Below are 21,087 nucleotides of genomic sequence, written 5' to 3'. Positions count from 1 at the left end.
TCCTTCCCAAACCTTTCCCAGCCAGAGAAGCAATGCCCTCAGTGAAGGACAGGAATAGTGTCACCTCAGTGTCTGGCCCTTGTCTCTGTTGAAAATGTAAATCTTCAATAACACATTGAGCTTTTATTTATCATTTAAACCATTGTGGGCAAGGAGGGTGTGAAGAGCAGCGAGAACTCATCCTGGCCTCTAGATAAGTCTGTGAAGATGTTGAGATGCCGGCTAACCTACAGGTTCTGTTTCTGAGTTGAAAGTAAAAGGATGGTCTGAAAGAAGGGCTTGCCTCTAAGTGGAGAATTGCCATATCGGCGACACAATTCTCCTGCCCCATTTGATTGCACACTAAGTTATCCAGGGGCATCAGTGGTCTACATTGAAATCATCCCTTGACATAGGGAGGTGCACTTTGGGGTGTTGGAGTAAATAATGGAGTCAGTTAATTTCTGTCTTCCAGTGTAGAGGTTTGGCGGGGGTGGGGAGAGGGCAAAAACCCAAGGATGTAGGAAAGAGAAATAGACTCTGCGACATTCCTTTGAACACAAGAACCAGGCAGAGCAGTGAATGATACTCTAAACATACAATGGAAAATTTCTTCCCACAGATTGCTGCTAAATTTCTCCCTGCTGACTTGTCTGGGCTGATGAGGCACTTTCTGCACTGGGTGAGTTAGTTCTTTTCTTCTTCATGGACTGATTCTCCTGTAGGTCCTAAAAACATGTCTGTCATTCATAAATCTTATTTGACTTGAGGTTGTAAATATTTAACTGGGGCTCATAAATAGGCCCCTTACGTTCCTTTTCCTTCAATGTTCTGATTCTTCTCTATCTTTCCTATTTCCCCTAACCCGTCAAAACCCCCAAGTTAAATGGAATTTGCATATGTACACATATTTTGTAGATGTGTTTCTTTATCAGAAGGAGTGCTGAACCGGAGTCAGGAGGCCTTGATTCAAATCATTGCCTCTAATTGCATTTGTCACAGGTCAGGTGGATTCCTGCCTGCTGGGAGTTGCAAAGGAGTGGGGGCTGTGTTCTTCGTGAAGTGCCTACACAGTGCCAAGAAATCTGAGTCCCCTTTTCATAGCTTGCCTTCTATGTGCAACATTCCATGTCCAAGTGGTGTAACTTGTCCCTCATCACCCCTTATTCCTAAATCTTCTTTCTCCATCTTCCCCCTTTCTCCCTTTTCTCTTGTTATACTGGAGGGATTATCTAGTGGTTGAGCTAGAATGGTGGATATGCCAGGGCAGCTGAAATGTTAAGGTATTAGGAATTGCCCAGATTGTGGGCCATTCATTCAATCATTAAACATTCACTGAGCACCTACAATTTGCCAGGTACTATGATAAGTATGATTTTTAACCTAATTTTAACTGTGCTATTTACCTTATTGCATGAACAACATAGGTCTGCTGTACTCTTTTCTGAAAAGACACACACATACAAAGAGAAGAAATAATACGTAGTCCCACTTTCTGCAGTTTACCACTACCGATAGTTAGATGTATATTTTTGAAGGGTTTTGACTATATAAGTATACACATATAAAAGAAAAAATATGAAAATATATTTATCACACATCTTATTTTATTATATATATTAACCTGATTTTTCACATGAATAATCCATTTACCTCATTTTACTTTCTCTTCACTGTTGGCTGGCTGGGTTGGAAGAGGTGGTCTTTCTCACATGTGATATAAATTCATTGTAGGATGTACGTATTAGAAAAACATTACCAGAGTCCAATCCCATGGACTGGAAGTTCAAATTTCACGTTAAACCAAAAGAAGATGAAGACGCAAATGATGTCCAAAAAAAGTCCTTATTTTGAGTGATTTACAGGAAACTCCCTGGCCTAATCAGAATCTGTTTTAGGAATAAGACGAAAATTGTAAGACCAAGCAGATTCAAGAGTGAAACATCTATGTCAAGGTGTGTTGGCCCAAGAGGACCATGCAAACACTCGGCCCTTTTACTAACAAATCAGTGTTTCGGGTGCAAAATAAACATCTGAAAAATGTCTCAAATGTTTTCCTAAATACGACAGGAGGTAGCCTGCTCATCTCGAATACTCTCATCCAACCATAACCTCGCACGTACTGTTATTACTTGTAATTTTCAGACAATGTGCCAAGTGCCATGTGAATTACTTAACCTACGTCATTTTATTTTAAAGGGGCTGTCCAGTAGAAACTTTTGCCCTCATTTTAATGTGAGGAAAGTCCAACCCCTAAAGATGAGGGAATTTATCCCAAACCACACAGCTGGTAAGTAAACCCAGGGGCAACCCAAAGCTGCTCGGCTCTCAAGCTCGAGTTCTGAGGCTGCCACATGTCGCTGCCTCTGCCATGTGAAAAGGGCATGAACCATATTGAGTGAATAAATGAATCCACTTACCTTACAATTTATCTTACAGATGGATCTTAATAAATGTTAATTGCCTGGGAAACCACAGCTCCTTCTAATTCTCTCACCAAATTTGATTCTGCACACGGAATGAGATAGTAAATTACATGTAATGAACTTGCTGACCAAACTATATTTCCAAGTTTTTGAGACCAGATGAGGTCTCTTGGGGTTAGCAAGGAGGCAGTGAGAAATGTCTGGAGGCAATACTCTTCCAACACAACATTTCCCCTCCTCAGGTTATCATCATAGCATCAAGCCAGGGAGCCCTCCTGCCCAGAGACTTTGCTATCCCACATACGGTTGGAGCCAAGAGATAAGAATTTGGCACATCACTGCTTCTCAGGGTGTCTTGACTCTGACTATATCTCTGGACCGGTTTCCTTCACTGGAAAATGAGAAAATTGGTTTGAAGATGGCAGAATAGGGGTTTCAGGAGATTCTTTGCTTTCCATCGACTCCCAATAAAAACATCAAAGAATCAAATACGAGTAAAGACGTCAGTGAAACTAAATAATTGCCAGAGATCAACTTTACATTTGCCAAATAATGGTGAGGTTTGAGCTAAGAAGAGGGAGTAACTGTATACTTTGACATTGAACAGAGTGACAGCTAAAGCAACTGTCAATATTCCTGAAGGCCTATTCCACCAGCCTTTGAATGAGTAGCCCCAGAAGGAGGGTCATGGGAGGGCCTGGGGAGAGGTGAGACGTGTCCATCTGGAGACTCAGTTCACCTCTGCAGAAGGATATGAAAGAGAAGCCAGGCCAACAAGCCATTTCCACTGCCCATGATCCTACTGGCCAAGCAAGACTGATGAGTAGGCCCTTTTGTCTCTCAATATCTACCACAATGCCTTGTTCATAGTAGATTTAATAACCTGAAGAAATAAAAGTCACGAGTGTTGAAGAACCCACAGAACACTTTGAAATGTGTGCTGGGTTTGGATCTTCAGCTTTAACTTGTCAAATGATGAGGTTTATCTGAGCCCCTAGTTAGGTACCATCATCAGGGATATGAAAACTAAAGAGTGTGACAGCACTCCTTAACTCTAACCTCCAGGGTTTTTGTTCCTTTCAGAGGGTGTCTGAGGCGGCCGATCTCCTGCCCAACCCCCAGTTATATCTGAGGGCTTTGTGGTGGAAGAACATGGATAGTTAATGCATCTTCTAATTAACAGGAAAACGAAGACTGTGATGTCATCCCCTCTCTGACACCCTTATGATGTAACGTCCTGAAGACTGCAAGGCTCTTGTGCAGGAAGCACGCACCCCAGGCCTCACAGGGTTGACTATCATCAAGCACTGTGATGACTCTCTCGAAGCCCAGGGGTGTCTGGAACATGGTGTCATTCGCTCTAATGAGACTTGCTGGAAAACCTACAGGGGACAAGACATCTTTATGCGTTGGCCATTGTGGAGAATTTCCAGAGAACTGGACACCAGGACCATGAGGGCTGCTTCTCACAATTTATTTTTTTCTCCAAGAGCTGGTGAGAGAATTTGTCTCTGGGTATTATCCAATCTGTATTCTGACCCCTCATATTCACTCAACTAATGGCGGCTTAAGGAATCATCTTTTCCAGGGATCAAAACTTTATAGTAAGAATAGCTAACTTTCTTTGACTACTGTTCCCCAAGAGCTCCGTTAAGAGTTTTACATGCATTTTCACATTTAACTCTACAAGGAAGATACATTTTTTTTTTTTTTACTTTAAGACAAATGAGGCATGGAGAGCCTAAATAACTTGCCCAAGATCACAAAGCTACTGAGTCCTAGAGCTACAAAATGAACCCAGCTGTGTCTGATCGATTGCTAGAAGGACTAAATAAGATAATGCATGGAAAGGACTTGCCCAAGTATTTGGTACAGAGTAGGCACTCAATAAATGTTAGCTATTATTATTGCATACTCTGTCACCCTCTTTTTTTGGACAATGGAATGTGGCAGAGAGGGCAGTTAATGATGCAAGCCTGTTGGTGCCCTCAAGTACCCACTGACTGACTCCTTTGCCTGCCACTCACCCTACTGGGCACCAACCCAGGGCTCTAAGGGAAGCCATGACTTATTCCAGCCAATGGCAATTAGCTGTCACTTGACTTAACATTTTGTAACAGGGCTTGGCCCATGCCAATTATGATTCCCGGGGGGTCATATGTCACCAGGACATAACTCTTGAAGATCTTTTCTTTCCTGAGGACCTGGATTCAGCAGCCCCTGGGAAATAACCCAAATGTATTGCAACTGTTGTGTGCTATATAAAGACATGTTGGAGATGGAGTTGGTCCAGGAGGGATAAGGAGAAGGAAAGCAGTGTGGTTGGGGACCACAGGACCAAGGATCTTGGCTTAGCAAATCAATTAACCTTGTCTCTTGAGAAATTCTAACCTTTGTGACATTGGCCTTAATGGGACCTTGGTGTGGCACTGCAACGGACCAGGGATTGGGGGTCAGACAGTTTGGAGACTTTTATAAATAGTATTTAATTCTGTTTGTAAAACTAGCCTGTGAGGTGTCTGTTATTTCATAAATGAGGAAACTGAGGCTCAATGTGTCCATTTTGAGATGGTTTGAGCCCTTTCCCCCTTTTCTCTCTCCCAAGGTGGGGGATGTTTAATAACCATTTCTAACCTTTTATGTCCAAACAGAACCTTTGAATTCCATTCCCCAAACCTTCCAAAGCTTGCTCTTCCCCCAACCTCCACGTCTTATTGACAGACACTGTCATGTATCCAGTTCCTTAAGCCAAAACCGAGGGATCTTCCTGATTTCACCAATCCCCTTATGCCCCACAGCTCCTCTTCACTGAGACCTCTTACCTCCATCTTGAAAACATTTCCCAAATCCATGTGCTTTGCTCCAAATAAACCAAAACCTTCCTAGTCAACGCCCCATCCTCACCCACCTTGACCCCTCTATTACCTTCCTAACTGGTTGTCATCTTCCTTTGCCCCCCTCCAATCTGCTCTCTACACAGTTATGGAGCAGATGTTTTCCCCAATGAAAATACGCTCCGTCTCTGATCTGTGTAACATCCTCAAATACGACACTTAAAGTAAAACCCGCATTCCTTACACCAAGCCTGTGGCATTCCTCCAGATCAGGACCCTGAGTCCGTTCTGGATATCATCTCCTACTTCAAGCCACACCGGGTTCTTTATGTTCCTCTAACACCCCAACTTTTCATCAGTGTTGGGGGCTTTGCTCTAGCTAGTTCCTCCCACTGGCTCCCTTTGGCCTCAGAGCTCCCTGGGATTCCTTCTTATGGTTCCTTCTCAATCCAAGCATAACTTTCTCATGGCTAATACTGTCCACCCAACTTAGTGTAAATCCTCCCCCTGAATCGCTCTCTTTCATGTCACTCCCAATAAAAAACATCAAAGACGCACCCTTATGATGTAACTGCCAAATTCCATTGCCCAGGTGTGTGTCTGCATCTGATATTATCTTATTGATTTGGTTTTGTATTTATTGCCCATCTCTTCCAACTAGAAAGAGTGTGAAATCCACGGAGCAAGGATGGTGACTCTTGGTGTTTGCTGCCATGTCTACATTGCTGAGCCAATGGTCTGAAACAGGGTGTTTGTTGATTGAATAAATGACTACCATTCTAAGGCTATGATGGTTATTTTGCGTCAGAGCTAATTCTAGAAGGGTTTCATTAGGAAGAGAATTCAAATTGGTGTATAAATGTGGCCCCAAATATCGTTCCAAATCCAAGTAACATTTACAAATGTTTTTATTACTTTGGGTGCATTTTGGAAGAAACCAAAATCAAAAACAAAAGCTGTTTTCCCTCAGTGTTCCGATCTCGGTCTTGTAAACCTCTGTCCACATAACAAAAACAAAACACAACTTAAAAACAAGACATTCTAAACAAGTGTGTGTCTTGGCTGTGGTTTTTCTTGGGTGGGGAGCTCTGGGCGGGCAGGCCCAGGCTCACGCCTGACAGCTGGCCAGCTCACTCCTCACTGCCCTCAGCCTCAGCACACTCATCTCCACCCAAACTTCTGTTCTGCTGCTCCTCTCTCCAGTACGCCCTGCCCTTCCCTCTTTCCTTGTCCAAGTCTGAACCCCTCTCAGCCCGCGTGTGTTGCACTTCACCTTCATCCCAGCAGCCAGGTGAGCTGAGTTAATGCCTCTGGGTTAAAATCCTGGCTTTGCTACTACGAGGTGTGTGATCTTGAGCAAATGGTGTACTGTTTCTGACCCCCTGTCTTCTCCTGTGTGGAAAGGGGATAATACATAGCAGTCCTACGGAAGAAACGGCCTCGTCCTTGTGAAGTGCTTGTTAGAGCGCCCCCTGATGCTAAGTGTGCCCACGAGACTTCACTCTGATGTCCCTTTGTCACTAACCCTAAAAAATGACATTTTCCTAGATTGTTTGGTTATTGGAAATTCAGCTATTCACTTTGAAACTTCAGAAGATTTTATTCTAAATCACCAGCTCTATTATGTATGGAAGTCTTTCTTCTGTACCAAGAAATGGATCCCTGAGACACAGGAGTTCAAGGGCACTTTTTCCCTTGCTTCTTAGAAGGCTGCTAAGCCCAGTCTAGCAATAAGGGCCAGCATTTGCAGAGTGCCTTGCATTTTGCTGCTGCTACTACTGTTATTACTACCACTGCTATGACTGTTACTACTGGTACTACTCACTACAACTTTTGCTATTACTCTCACTGCTTTTGTTACTACTGCTATTGCTAAGACTAGCTAACATGTACTGGGTAGTTGCTAGGTGGCAGGTGATGGTCTAATACACTTTGCATTTGTTACTTCACTTAATAAGCACGATAGCCAGGAGGCGGGGTGCATAGAGGCTGGGAAAGTTAGTTCTTGGTTCCAGTGATGAGTAGCTGTGTGATTCTAGGAAAGTTGCTTAACCACTCTGTGTCTCAATTGTCTGAAAATAGGGATATTCATCATCAAACAGAATCAATGAGATAATGCAAGTGGAAAGTTTTGAAAAGCTCTGAACAGTGACTAGCATTTAATGGACATTCGTTATTGTTGATATTAAAAACACCCTTGAGTGTACGTAGGGGTTATTTGTCCTGTACCATCCTGCCCTCTTCTGTACTGTCACAGCACCGTGCTTTCTGCACACCTGGTGCATCTCCGACAGGTTTTTAATAGTCTTTTATTTCTTGGACTCCCCTGCCAGCCTAGACTCCTCTTTAGAATAGGGGAATGAGCCTTGTCCACTGCTATATCCATGTCACCCAGCACAGGCCTGGCACATGCTAAGTTTTTAACACATGCCAGTTTGAATGGATAAAGGATGGATTTTTGAGCATGTATAGTAAACCAAATCTTTGGTAAATTGTTGTAACATTTAATGCATATAACAACCTGATCAGATGGAAGACATTCCTCCCTCTGTTCTTCTCTTTCTTCCATTTTTTCTTCCTTACTTTCCCATTTTATAGATGAGAAGACTTGAGACCTGTGATGGTAAGTAGCTTGGCCAAAGCCAACCAGCTTCTCTGAATCTATAAATGAATGTTCTTGAATGATGTGGCTATTCTAGCCCTTTTCTTGAGAATAGCATCTTGACTTCACCGGAAAGCAAAATAATATAGCATTATTCTGAGGGCCTCTGAGCATGCCCAGCAATTCACATCATTGAGTATACCAATAGCTATATTTATGTGATTAAAAAATTCCTGAGTCTGTATGTTTGGGCTTTTTGCTGCCAACTGAGTTGACTGCATGGCTGATCCACATCAATGTAGGAAAATTGTCTGCTAATCTTTTATTATCATGTTCTTGTTCAAAGAACTCTGTTCCTAATTTGCCTGTAGTGCGTGGACCCAGTAATTGAAAGAACATAAAGTATTGTTTCTAGTCGAAGAACAATCTCCTCTTAAACATTTAAATGATTAAACACACACAAACACATTTTCATTATAAAATGTAATAAAATAATCCATATAGTAGAACATTTAGAAATGAATAAGAAGGAAAAAAATTACTTTTGATCCCATAACTTTAACACCATTACTTTTAGCATATTGCTGATTTTTTTCAGAATTCTTCCTACTTACTTTTACATTTTCATGTGTTATAGTAGTATTTATATAAAGCTGATTCTCTGCTTTCCCTTAACATTTTAACAGAATAATTTTTCTCATTATACTAGCATATCATGCCAATGCACTTAAATAGTTAAATGATACTCTCACAGACCAAAATCAATAATTCAATTTGGGACATGTTGGGTTTGAGATACTTTTTGGGAATTAGAGTCGAGATGTGAAGCCGGCAGTGGGACAAACACATCTAGGGTGCAGGAGAGGGCCATAGAGATAGAAATGTGGAGGTTTTGAGTGGTGAGTGGTGTTAAAAACTGTGAGAGTGAATGAGGTCACCTCGTGGGTGAGAGTAGATTAGATCAGTTAGAGAAGAGACCAAAGACTCTTGGAAAGATGGGGTGGCGCTCACGGAGGAGACCCAAAGAAGCATGCAGTGCAATGTTGGATAACTGTACCACCCCACCGCATGGAGGAACTATAACGTATGGAGTCATTCCACTCGAGAAGAGCATCGCATTGTTTTCTGTTTGTTTGTTTTCTCTGAGCATACTGCTGTTTCTACTACCGTATTGCAACAATGCTCGCTTGTATTTCCCTGGCCTTTCCCATGGATGGCAGCTATATGCTAGGACCCAGTGGCCTGGTGTCTTAATCCAAGGCCTGGGGACACCTCATTAGATCGCTGAGTAATTCAGTATTTTGTATAATTTATTATAATTAGGCTTGAACGGAGGTAAGGTTAACCTTTACACTGTCTCTGATGAGAGAGAGATTCACTCAATTCCATCCAACGATCCTTATTAATTACATAAATTAGCTATACGTTAGCTGTAATCAGTTCATCTCTACTGGGCAATGAGTAGTATAAGCAGTATTGGCAGTGAGCATATCGGCTTCCAGGCATGAACTGCTTACCAAGGCTTTTGCGTGTTCATTGCTTGGTTGCAAATAACAGAAAATCGGGCACCGTGACTTTAACCTCATTTCCCAGGTAGCTGACCTCCAGCATTCCATCCAGGAGCTCCGGGACTCAAGGGGAGGGGCAATCGCAGGCTGGGGCATCATCCAGGCCCACCTCAGAATCCAGACCCCTGCCCTCTGGTGATGTGGCCCCAGGAGAAGTGCCTTATATCTATATGGAGAACACAACACTAATAACGATTTTGCTTTAAAAATTAAGTAAAATATGGTAGTATATAGAGCATATGGCACAGAGTAAGTTCTCAGCAAAGATGAGTTCCCTAGTTATCCCTGTGAGTTTAGTCTCCAAAACCCGGATGAAATGTTCTTTCCTCTAGATGAGAACAGGAGCTGTTCCTAATTGCAATGATTGATCCGTCCTGGAAGCTCAGACAACATGCTACCTTTGCCTCCCTTTTGTGTTATTTCATTTTGTCTCAAAGTGAAGTTGGATGTTTGCATGTTTCTCTCACCCAGGAAAGGAGGGAGGTTCTCCTGGCCTCCCTGGAATGGTGTATAGTATTGTGTGCTCAATATGCTAACCTATTATATTATTTCTATCCAGAGAGTTTCAATGTGGGTCTGTTTAATTAGTAGAGAGGTAGCTGATATCCCCCTGTGCATTTGAAGGTAATACAGTGACTTTTTTTTTTTTTTTACAATCCTTTAAATTCATGATCTGCCCTTCCTTCTCTATTTGCCTGAATTATAGAGGTGGACTTGGGGAAATTTAATGGGACTTCCTTTCTTCGATGAGTGTTCTTGTATCGGGTAATTAAAAACCACCACCATCTAAACCAAGAAACAACCACAAACGCTGCTTAGAAAGAATAATAGGGGTTTAACTTTTAACTAGGCCTGGATTGTTTTTCTGTTTCTCTCTTTATTTCTTTAATTAAATACCCTAACCACCACACACACACACACACACACTTAACAACGAGTCACTTGACTCATTTGTATAGTAATTGATAAGCTCTGGAGACGGTGGTATATGATTAAGCACTAGCTTTTTAACCTCAATTGCTGTTTCTTTATGAATTTGGGGCAGAACAAAAATCTGCCTTGCAAAAGAAATATCTGTGATACTGTCTTCATGAATAGGATCTTGCTCATATGCATATATTTGAACTGGAATAAGATAATTCAAGTTAGTGAGTGTTCACATGGGACTATTCTTGTGTACTGTGCTAAGAGGTCTGTAAAATAAATAACATCACTCACTGTTTTAGAAGTACAAAGCTAAATATGGTAGTATATTGAACATATGGCACAGAGCTTTTACCCTGTACCAGGTACAATGCTAAGCATTATATAAACATTTTCATAATTATTTTGTGTTCTCATAACAGCTCTGTGGGACAGATATTTTTTTCTTGTTTCATTTACACATGTGGAAATGGAGTCTTAAAGAGGTAATTTAACTAGTCCAACCACGGTCACTTGGCTCAAAAAGGTTGGGGCTGGATTCTTAATCCACATTCCCAAGTCTAGGTTCATGACCAACTTTGAGTTCCTATTTTGGAAAAAAGAGTCAAAGTTGAAAAAAAAATACCTCCACAGATAATGTCCTTCAGGAACTCTCAGGCTAGCAGGAGTGATAAAATACATATTTTTAAAAATCACACAAAACCTTTCATGCAAAGGAGAACGTTAGATCTTAAGAAAGATCAGGAAAAATGCAGTGGATGTTCAGATTGAGGAGTGATTCTTTTTTATCACTAACGTCTCTTTCCATTTTAGTCAAGAGCTCACCTCCTCCAGAAAGGCACTCCTGACTGGCTAATGCCTACTCTGTGCCACCTCCCCCTATACTTACCTTGTCAGCATGCTCACCCCAGAGGGCACTGAGTTGCATGGAAAATTAGACTGCGTGGCATTCAGTAGACACTAAATGCATGGGATGAAGGAGTGAATGGGACGTGTGCTTCATGAAAGATGCTGTGTGGGTTTGGATGCTCAGAGATGAGAGTGGCAGCGTGGAGAGCATACCAACAAAAGGAGCAGTCTAAACAAATCCCCAGAGGTTGGCAAATGCTGGTTTCCATGCAGAAGCATGGCGGATGGTCTTGTTTGCCATGTCATGTTCATGAAGGGCAGCGGTGAAATAAAACTTGCGCTCTTGGCTGGGATCCCGTATAGAGATACTCAAATTCCAGATCAGGGGAGTCACATTTTTTCTTCTCCAACAAAAAGGAGGATTTACAGGATTTTAAAGGAGCATCGACAGAATTTTGAGCAGTACTGTGACTTAGCAAGATTCATTGGCAGTAGACTTTAAGATTTATTGGTATAGAGCAGGACATCCTGGAAAAAGCTTTGGAACTGACATAGATTTGGTGTTGAACCCTAACCTGGCAATTGACTAGGTAGCCTCGGGCATGTAACAACTTCTCTAAGCCCTACTCAGTTTCCTCATATACAAAACAAAGGAATGGGACATATTGGTCCAGTTGTTAGAGAATTAGAGAAAGAGTATGTCATAGGTTTATCTTAGTCACTGGTAAGTATTAAGAGCTTGGGAAAGAATGGTTATTACTATTATAATAGGTCACAGACAGAAGAGATTTTTTTTTAAAAAGGATCTCTGGTTGGGAGATCTATGTAAGAGTCTGAATGAGTTTCTAGGAGGTGCTTGGCAGACAATTGGCAATGGAGATGGCAACGAGGAAAGTGAGCAACTTGAAAATGCTTAGAAGTCAGTCAGAGAAGAGCAGGAGTTGGCTGTGAGATAGTCATAATATAAGTATGACTCCTGCTATCAAAAGTCTCAGAGTCCTTTTTCAAATTTTATGCACAAGGAAGAATGAGGGCACAGAGCCCCAAGTGAGACAATGTTGGGTAGAGCGCTGCGTGCACAGAAAACCCGATGGTAAGTCAGAGCTAAAGCAGCTATGGTTTACTGAGCAGATGCTTCATGTCAGGAAGTATGGTGGAGGCCAGCATGTATTTTCTTACTTAATACTTGTTTTAGAGATCAGGAAACTGAAGTTTCAGGCAGTCAATCATTCCTCAAGGACAGAGAGATCTGGTAGATGGCTGAGCTGGAATCCAAGCCCATATCTGTCTGACGCCAATGTGTGTTACTTTTCTACTGGTGTGTAGAATAGACTATGGATGTTCTAGGAAAGAATTATGTTTGGTCCTAAAGTGTTGGGTGGGGTGTCATAGGGAGGAGGGAGCATTTGAAGCACAAAAATGACCTGCTGGAATTGAGTCCTTTCTGTCTGTGGGGCAATGAGGAAATGAGTATAATAGACCAGTATTACACATTATCTTTCCTCCTGGGGGAAAAAGTAATGTGATTCTTGGTTTTCTAAAATAAAGATAACTGCAAAGAAAATACATTTCCAGATAGGCTCCCCCAAAACAATATATGTTCATGCAGAGCAAAATCAGCAATTCACTGAGTTCAAAATTTTACAAAATCGGTGAAGTTTAGGAGTGTTTGTTGGATTGCTCTCAGAACTTAGCATTAATTTATGTTCCCTACTGTCTTCTCTTTGTTGGTACCATTCCTTTCCACTCCCTAGTCCATTAGAATTTATTCCAGTCTTAAAATTCCTTTGAAAAATTTCTTATGGGTCTTCCTCCCCTGTTAGTCTCTGATGTCGTCAGTCCTCTGCACACACCGCATTCCCTTCCTAGATAGAGTTGAGTCTCATTATTCACAGTAGTTACATTCTATAAAGTTGTTGGGAACACTGAATTAGTGAATACTATACCATTGCTCCTAGGGGAAATATAGTGTTAGGTTACTGTGAGCCTCTGGTCACAATGTTTTCATCAAGCCATCAGTAAATAAACTTGCTTTATGCGTGTTTCTACTTAATGTTATTTTATTTAGTATATATTGTTGGTTCACTGACATTGAACTCATGACCAACAGACACTACAGCTTCTGCTTGAACAAAGCTCATCCAACATATGTATTTTCTCTATAAGCACATTGCAGCCTTATTATGCTTAGGAATAGACAGCACCTCAGCTCTACCACAGGGCCAAAAAGCACAAAAATGAGAAAAATGAGGCACTAAATCAATCAGGAAAAGAATATTTATTTACAATAAGAGAGCAGAAACCAGGAGGCCAAGCATCACCTTGGACCAGTAATTCTCAACCTTCCTAATGCCGCGACCCTTTAATACAGTTCCTCATGTTGTGGTGACCCCCAATTTCATTGTTACAAATTGAACATAATTAAAGCATAGCGATTAATCACAAAAACAATATGTAATTATATATGTGTTTTCTGATGGTCTTAGGCGACCCCCGTGAAAGGGTCTTTCAACCCCCAAAGGGGTCGCGACCCACAGGTTGAGAACTGCTGCCTTAGATCATAGTGGGAGGGGATCTGCAGGATGGGAGGTGTCAATATTTTTTACTGCTCTGTCCATGTCAATGAATGACCTGAGTTTCTAAGTGCTGATTTTTGAGTGACTAATAAATCTTAGCAGGTAAGTGAATTCACAAATATGGAATCCATGAGCAATGAGGATTGACTGTAGTTAAATGTTTAACAGGATTGAATTATAACATCCTATTTGGCCACTAGGTGCTACCAAACAACCCAAGAGCTAGTTCAATGTTAAGTTCCCTTCAAGTTCTTTAAAATGAACCAGGGTTTGACTTGATCAAATTTGTGTTTCCAGCTTTGCAAGACAAGCCAGTAATTTTTTCTAATTTAAAAACATTAAACATTTATTTTTAATTATAGTTGGCATACACTATTATAATGACTCAACGTTTATATACCTTGCAAAGTGGTCACCACATGAAGTCTAGCAACCACCTGTCACTATACATAGTTATGATGATGTTATTGACTCTATTCCTATGTTGAACACTAGATCCCTGTGATTTATTTTATAACTATAAGTTTGTGCTTCTTAATCCCATTCCCCATTCCCACTCGACCCCCTACCTACCTCCCCAGTGGATTTTTAAAAAGCAGGGCGAGTATATTAAGTAGACATTTGGGAGAAAATACTTTCTTTTATTCCTAAATTTAGGTCACAGAAGTCAGGATGTTTCATAGCAAATGTTTACAGTCACTGTCAGCAGTTTGCCAAGTACACATGTACGTTCAATTTGCAGAAGCAGTGAAATGGGAAGAACCAAGTACAGGCAGCGAAGGTGCAGGGAAGGTGCCCTCCAGCTGTCATTGACCAGGAGGACTGAACACAGAGCGTCAAGTGCCAGGAATGACAGTCATTCGGCTGCAAGGGCCACCCAAAGGGTTTGTGGGTTGTATATGAAGATGTCCCTCAAAGATTTCGAAAGTCCAGATTCATCCTGAAAGAAAACGTATTTGTGTACCGAATTGCTTGCTGAGTAAAAAGGACCTCCACAGACTGTTTTTAGCTGTTTCTCATGAAGGGGCATTCCAGGTGATGGTTTGATGGCCAAAACTTGTTTGGCTAAGAGTAGGTTTGATCTTCTCCAATACCCTTTTTTATCTTCTTGCTCTACAGTTCAGGTTAAAGGTGGCTCCCTAAAACTCACAGCCAAATGCTCTGGAGTGTCATCTGAGACTGATACCTTGGCCTATTTTTATTTATTTATTTATTTATTTATTTATTTATTTATTTATTTATTTTATTGCTTAAAGTAATACAAAGGGTATTACATATGTGTCCATTTCCACCCCCCCCCACCCTAGACAGTCCCCTAGCCTCCCCTATCCCCCAGTGTCTTTTGTCCATTGGTTATGCTTATATGCATGCATACAAGTCCTTTGGTTGATCTCTTCCCCCCTACCTCCTGTCCCCCAACCCTCCCTGGCCTTCCCGCTGCAGTTTGACAATCTGTTTGAGGCAGCTCTGCCTCTGTATCTATTATTGTTCAAAAGTTTATAATGGTCTCTATTATCCATGAATGAGTGAGATCATGTGGTATCTTTCCTTCATTGACTGGCTTATTTCACTTAGCATAATGCTCTCCAGTTCCATCCATGATACCTTGGCCTATTTTTCACGTCACCCCAATCCTTTCCCATTATAGCTATCCCCATGATGTTCTGTGTATCCACAAATCAAATGTCATGTGCCTGCCTCCACATTTTTGCATCCCTTCATCAACACACATACATGCACTTGTTTCCATTTTCTTAGCAACTGACTAGGAAAACACATCCTCTAAGGCAGAGCCTCAGCTCCAATGTTAGAACAGTCCTTTCTAAACTTCTGATGGCACAGCACCCTCTCCTTCCCCTACATGACTTCCAGCTTAGAAGTCCTGAGTCTGCAAAGTGTCATCTGTATCGCTCCTCTGTCATTCATTTTTATTCTTCCAGGCTGTCATCTTACACACATTCCTGTAGCGATTTCAGTTTAGTTCGTCTGTAGAAGCAGTTAACTTCTCTGCTCTTTAGTTTCCTTCTCTAACTAAGAATAGGGACTCATACTAGGAATTACATGTAGGGTTGTTGTGAAGACTAAATGAAACAGAAGATAGCCCTGATTAGGGAGTATGCTTGAATCAATTATTAGCCTTTTATGCTTCTTTTTAGCTACTACCCCTAGGACAGTAGCATCATAAATGCACAACTTCCATTTAGTGTGGACTTTTCTCATCTATTTAACATGTACAAATTCAACTACACTCTCTTTTACATGTAATTACAAGAGTATAAAATTATATTTCTGCATATATACTAATCACTATTTACACTGTATATTGATATACATCTATTACTGTGGCAGATTGTCCTTTCTGGGCAACTTAAGGGATTTTCACAGGTAACATTAGGTATATGTAACTTTCACATGTCAAATGAGATTCAACTCCATTACTATGTGCTAGATGCTTTATATATAATATCTCATTTAATCTGTGAACTCATTTACTTTGCAGAAGAGAAATTTAAGGCTCAGAGAGGTTAATCAACTAGCCCAAGGTTACACAGCTACAAAAATAAAGATTTTAAAACCAAAATTGCCTATAACCGAAGGCTTTGCTAATTCATGCCCATCCTATTGATGGATCTGTATTGTGGGTAACAGGGATGCCCCAGTGTGAGCAGGGGTCAAAGGTCAAGAAGGAAGATGGGGATCTGGTCATTACTGAAATTGTGGCCTTGTCATTTGCCCTCATGGGAGCGTTGTCTGACCTTTATGACCTAGGGCAGTGATCGGCAAACTGCAGCTCGCGAGCCACATGCGGCTCTTTGGCCCCTTGAGTGTGGCCACGAAGTTTCAATCGCACTATATGTGCGTGCCTGCACATGGTATTTTGTGGAAGAGCCACACTCAAGGGGCCGCAGTTTGCCGACCACTGACCTAGGGCATCTATTTGAGACTGGGGACAACCCTTTTAGTCTGATCTTCTGGTTCCCTTAGGGACATCTAGCGTGTCCTGCATGTAAATGCAAGCTGTGGCTGGAAGCCAGGCCTTGACTTTGCATCCACTGGCTGATGTAGGCGAGGCTCTGATTTCATCAGCCTGATGTCACTTAATGTTTTGTCTGTTGCTTTCGAGGTAACATCTGCTGACAGCACCTGATGACACTGTTCTAGATGGAAGGTCCCAAGGGACCCTGTTCAGGAATATTTTTAGCCCAAATCTAAGCTCTTGATTTGATTTGACCTGAGAGAGTAACTAATTGTAAGAGAGCTAGTTCATATCTCAGGACTCCCCCCCTGTCCTCCCACCCAACACTTTGTTATCCAGATAGAATAGTGATGTGCTAGTTGCTGAAATCAATAAACATCCCTTCTGTGCTGAACCCCAGCCATAACAAGGTCAATAGGACATGACCCTTGCACTCATATATAACTATTTATATATAGTCGTTAGTAAATTTACATTTCCTTTGTGCTGAGATAGATTCCTGGTTGCACTTCCGTGTAGCTTGCTCACTGTAAGTTGTTTGTCCATCTACGTTGGTGATGCTTGTCTTGACTAGAGAGGAACAGTGACCAACATATGGAGCAGGACAGGTGACAGAATGCTCACTGAGTGAGGAGTTAGGAGACTCAGCTCAAATTATAGTTCTGCTTCCTATTTGCTGCGTGACCTGGGGCACATAATTAAATCTCTCCAAGCTTTTCTGTCTTTAATGAGATAAGCCTGTTATCTCCCCCATGGCCCTGCATCCTATTTGGTAGTGTTCTTCACAGTGCTCTGTAAACTGTGTGGCATCCTCATTTCATATGAGGTTAAATGTACTGCATTCTACAGAGCCTACATTTTGGAAATCTAGAAATCCATCTTTTTTTGTCTATAGTCTTTTTAAAATTCACCAGACTATTAAATTCATGAGACTACTTCATCCTCTGACTTTGGGGTAAATTGGAGTTAATGCTCATATGTCCTGTCTTTTAAAAGCTGGCAATTAGCCCAGTCAGTGTAGCTCAGTGGTTGAGCATCAACCTATGAACCAGGAGGTCACAGTTCAATTCCCAGTCAGGGCGCATGCCTGGGTTGCAGGCTCAATCCCCAGTGTGGGTCGTGCAGGAGGCAGTTGATCAATGATACTCTCTTCTATATCTCTTTCTCCCTCTCCCTTTCTCTCTGAGATATATATATGTATATTAAGATTATATATATATATATATATATATATATATATATATATATATATTAAGCTGGCGATTAGTTAAAATATAGTGAATGAATGCCTGGCACCTAATGTGATTACTCTTTCCAAAGTAGAGACTTGAGACAGTTTGAGAAGGGATTTCAGGGCCACCTTTGGATAAAGAGGGGCCTCCTACAGTATTGGTGAGATTTCCATGACAATTCAGTGGCGCATGAGAATTACGACATGCACTATTTGAAATGTGGGTTATTCCTAGGACAGCTGGACCTTCTCTTTATCTTCTGACATCAGGTTCTGGGTGTAGTGTGCAGTCTTTGATCTTAGAATGTGCTGCCGAAATCATTGGTGAGTTGATGTGAGAGGTAGGAATGTTTTGACCTACTTCCAGGGATCTAAGTTTGATATGAAGTTTATGTCTTCTTAGTAATGACTGTTATTCAGGATAGAGGGCCTGTCAGCATGAAAATATCAAGATGTTAGAGAATAATTAACCCATAAGAAAAAGTGAATGGCAGAGCAGCCATGTTTAACTGAACAGGCTTTGGAGCCAGACTTGGATTTAAATCCTGGCTCTGCCACTAGTGAGCTGTGTGATTCTGAGCAAAGTAGTTAAACTTTCTGACTTTTGCTTTTTCTCATCTGTAGAAATGGATACAAATAGTATCCCTGCCTAAGGTTGTTGTGAGGAGTAAGTGAAATAATGAATGTGGAACGCTCAAAATTTTGACAACCATCATCCTCATCATTATTATTATTGCCTTTATCATCATCATCTTGACTTCACCCCTTATTCCTGTGGCTCAATTGAGGTCCATATCAATTTTTCCATTTCATCCTAGCTGACTATCTTCCATTTCAAATAATGGCCCACCTTCTCTTTTTGAAAAATCCTTTTGCATCTTCTCAAACTCCTCTGGCTCAGCCATCTGAAGCTGACTCGGAGGAAGGGAGTAGATTAAGCCTTTTGAACTCCCCATAGAAAAATGGTTCAAGATCCCATCTGGATTTTCCAAATTCCAGCAGTGGGGAGTGAAACATGGTCCCCAAGGCAGTTGTGATATGGCACCTCCTTGCCTGGGACTTCTCTGCTCCTCCCTCACACTCATCCGAATGGCGCCCGGAGTCCCAGAGAGTGTATCATGCATGCCCTGAGGAACTAGTCTTCTTGACTACTCTGGGTGCAGATGTGTGCCATTTGCTTACGCATCCCATCTTCCCTCTTCTCATTCACTCATCCGTGTGTTCACGTATTCATGTTTCTCCAACAGTTACCTTTTCCATGTTATGTGACAGATTAGGGGTAGAATGAAGAGACACGATGGCTTTCTAATGTGACACATGGTGTAACAAAGGGTGTTCAAAGGTAAATAGATTATTACAATGCAGTATGATAAAGGCAATAGTGAAAGAAGGGTGGAGGGCGAGGAAGCATCAAAGAGGAGGACCTGCCCTGTCGCAGAGGATCCGGGAAGGAACATGGACTAGTTGATGTGGAAGCTGGGTCTGGTTAGTTAAAGAGCAAGGGTGCAGGCGGTCCAGCCAGAGAGCAGTATGAATGGAGAACTCTACCTCCTGGCTCTCCCCTGGCACCAGCAACCAGCTGCTCTCAGCTGTCTGGCACTTTTATTTTTATTTCCTCTTTTCTTGAGAACTTGACCGAATACCTGAGATATGAGGCAGTGTGAATCAAGGCCACTTGCTGCCCTTCCAATCCCTTCCACCCCTCCCCTGTGGCCTTTGAATCGAACACATGTGTTTTTTATGCAGAGATGCCTAGAGAGTGTGATGAGCCCAGTCCAGAGTCTTCGTGACATACAATTCTGTGTCCCTTCTTACTTTCAACTGAGACAGATCACAAACTATACTTGAGACTCCAATCAGAGAGGCAAAGCGAGATGTCTAGAAGTACATGTATAGCAGGTTGCTCAGTGAGCAACACCCCGGCACACGTAATGAATTTTCAAGCTTCCAAAGATTTCCTCACACTCCCCCTCCACCGGGATGTCCTGTCTACATCCTACTCGGATCCCTTAGATTCTCTCTCTCTCTCTCTCTCTCTCTCTCTCTCTCTCTCTCTCTCTCTCTCTCTCTCTCTCTCTCTCTGTTTTACTTGGATTATGTTGAAACATTAAGGGACTGTAAGGACTCGAACTATTTCCGTCATCACGATAGTGTCAGCCAGTTGTCGGTCCTCAATGAATCTTGCCGAATGATTCAGCAAACACATCCCAGAGATGCCTTATCTTATTTGAGTCTAGGTGCCTTTTAGTTTAAAGCCATCTGCAAAGTTTCCTTTTGAAACCCCAGAGAAGGTCATGTCCCTTCCAAACAAGCTTTTATCTTGACAGTGTACACGGAGCCGGGGAATCGTGTGGGCCTGGCTGTTGGGCAACATACAAACAGAAAGACTCTGGTGATGGATGGAAGCAAGATTGCCATCAGGTACGAGGACTTGATAAACCAGTATTTCTGCAGAAGCAAATACAGACTGGTGGTTAGCGCGCAGGATGCTGGGGATCCTGTCTGCCTGAAGCAGGGTTTCCTCGCTGGCTTTTATCTTCTCACAAACCTCACAGGACTCTCTGCTGCTTTTTCAAAAATTGCAATTTTCAAGAGCAGGGGGTATGAGTCTGGGCCCATGTGTCTGGCTCAGTGACACATGATTTCAGAGTCTGAGAAGGGGTCTCTCCCAAGCTCCGTGCAGCATAAGATGAGTGTAGCAGAGATTTTAAAGTCGGGAAGGACCGGGTCCTAACCCTGGCTTCACCGAGGCAACTTGGGGTGAGTTCCGTTGCCCCCTGAGCTTCAGGTTCCACACCTGCAGATGTGATTTTCGAGGGAGGGTTTGGGGAAGCATTGCATGTGACGACAGAGGGGTGATGAAGGGAACCTGGGATGGGCTTGGCACTGGGTGGAGTGAGTTCTCTCTCCTGCCTGGGAAGTGGGGATGCTGAGGCAGGCGAGGGTTGGGGAGAGAGTCTTTGCGAAGGCTGAAGCTGCTGAGGAAGAAGTCATTGTTTTCTGCACCACGGGCCACATCTTTTGCACCTATTTTTGTCCTTTTTTGGATAGAAGTGAGCAAGGGTCAATGTTTCCCCCTCTGATAGGCTGTCTCATTTCCCTCTTGCTCTCACCTCAGCTG

At 42.1% G+C, this 21,087-nt stretch overlaps 1 long non-coding RNA gene across 2 annotated transcripts in view; it reads left to right on the top strand.

Moving 5' to 3' along the window:
- LOC308533388 overlaps positions 1-6,020 on the top strand; it is a 316,610-nt gene extending 310,590 nt beyond the window's left edge. For both annotated transcript variants that reach the window (XR_013997083.1, XR_013997084.1), the window contains 2 exons: positions 602-661; positions 3,589-6,020. This is a non-coding gene — a long non-coding RNA (uncharacterized lncRNA). The remainder of the gene's footprint in view (positions 1-601; positions 662-3,588) is intronic.
- Positions 6,021-21,087: the final 15,067 nt, after the last annotated feature.

The sequence above is a fragment of the Myotis nattereri genome (genome assembly GCF_964212035.1).
Source record: "Myotis nattereri genome assembly, chromosome: 17".
Taxonomy (NCBI): Eukaryota; Metazoa; Chordata; class Mammalia; order Chiroptera; family Vespertilionidae; genus Myotis; species Myotis nattereri.
Note: the sequence above shows the minus strand (reverse complement) of the source record. Positions and strands in the feature narration are given on the sequence as shown.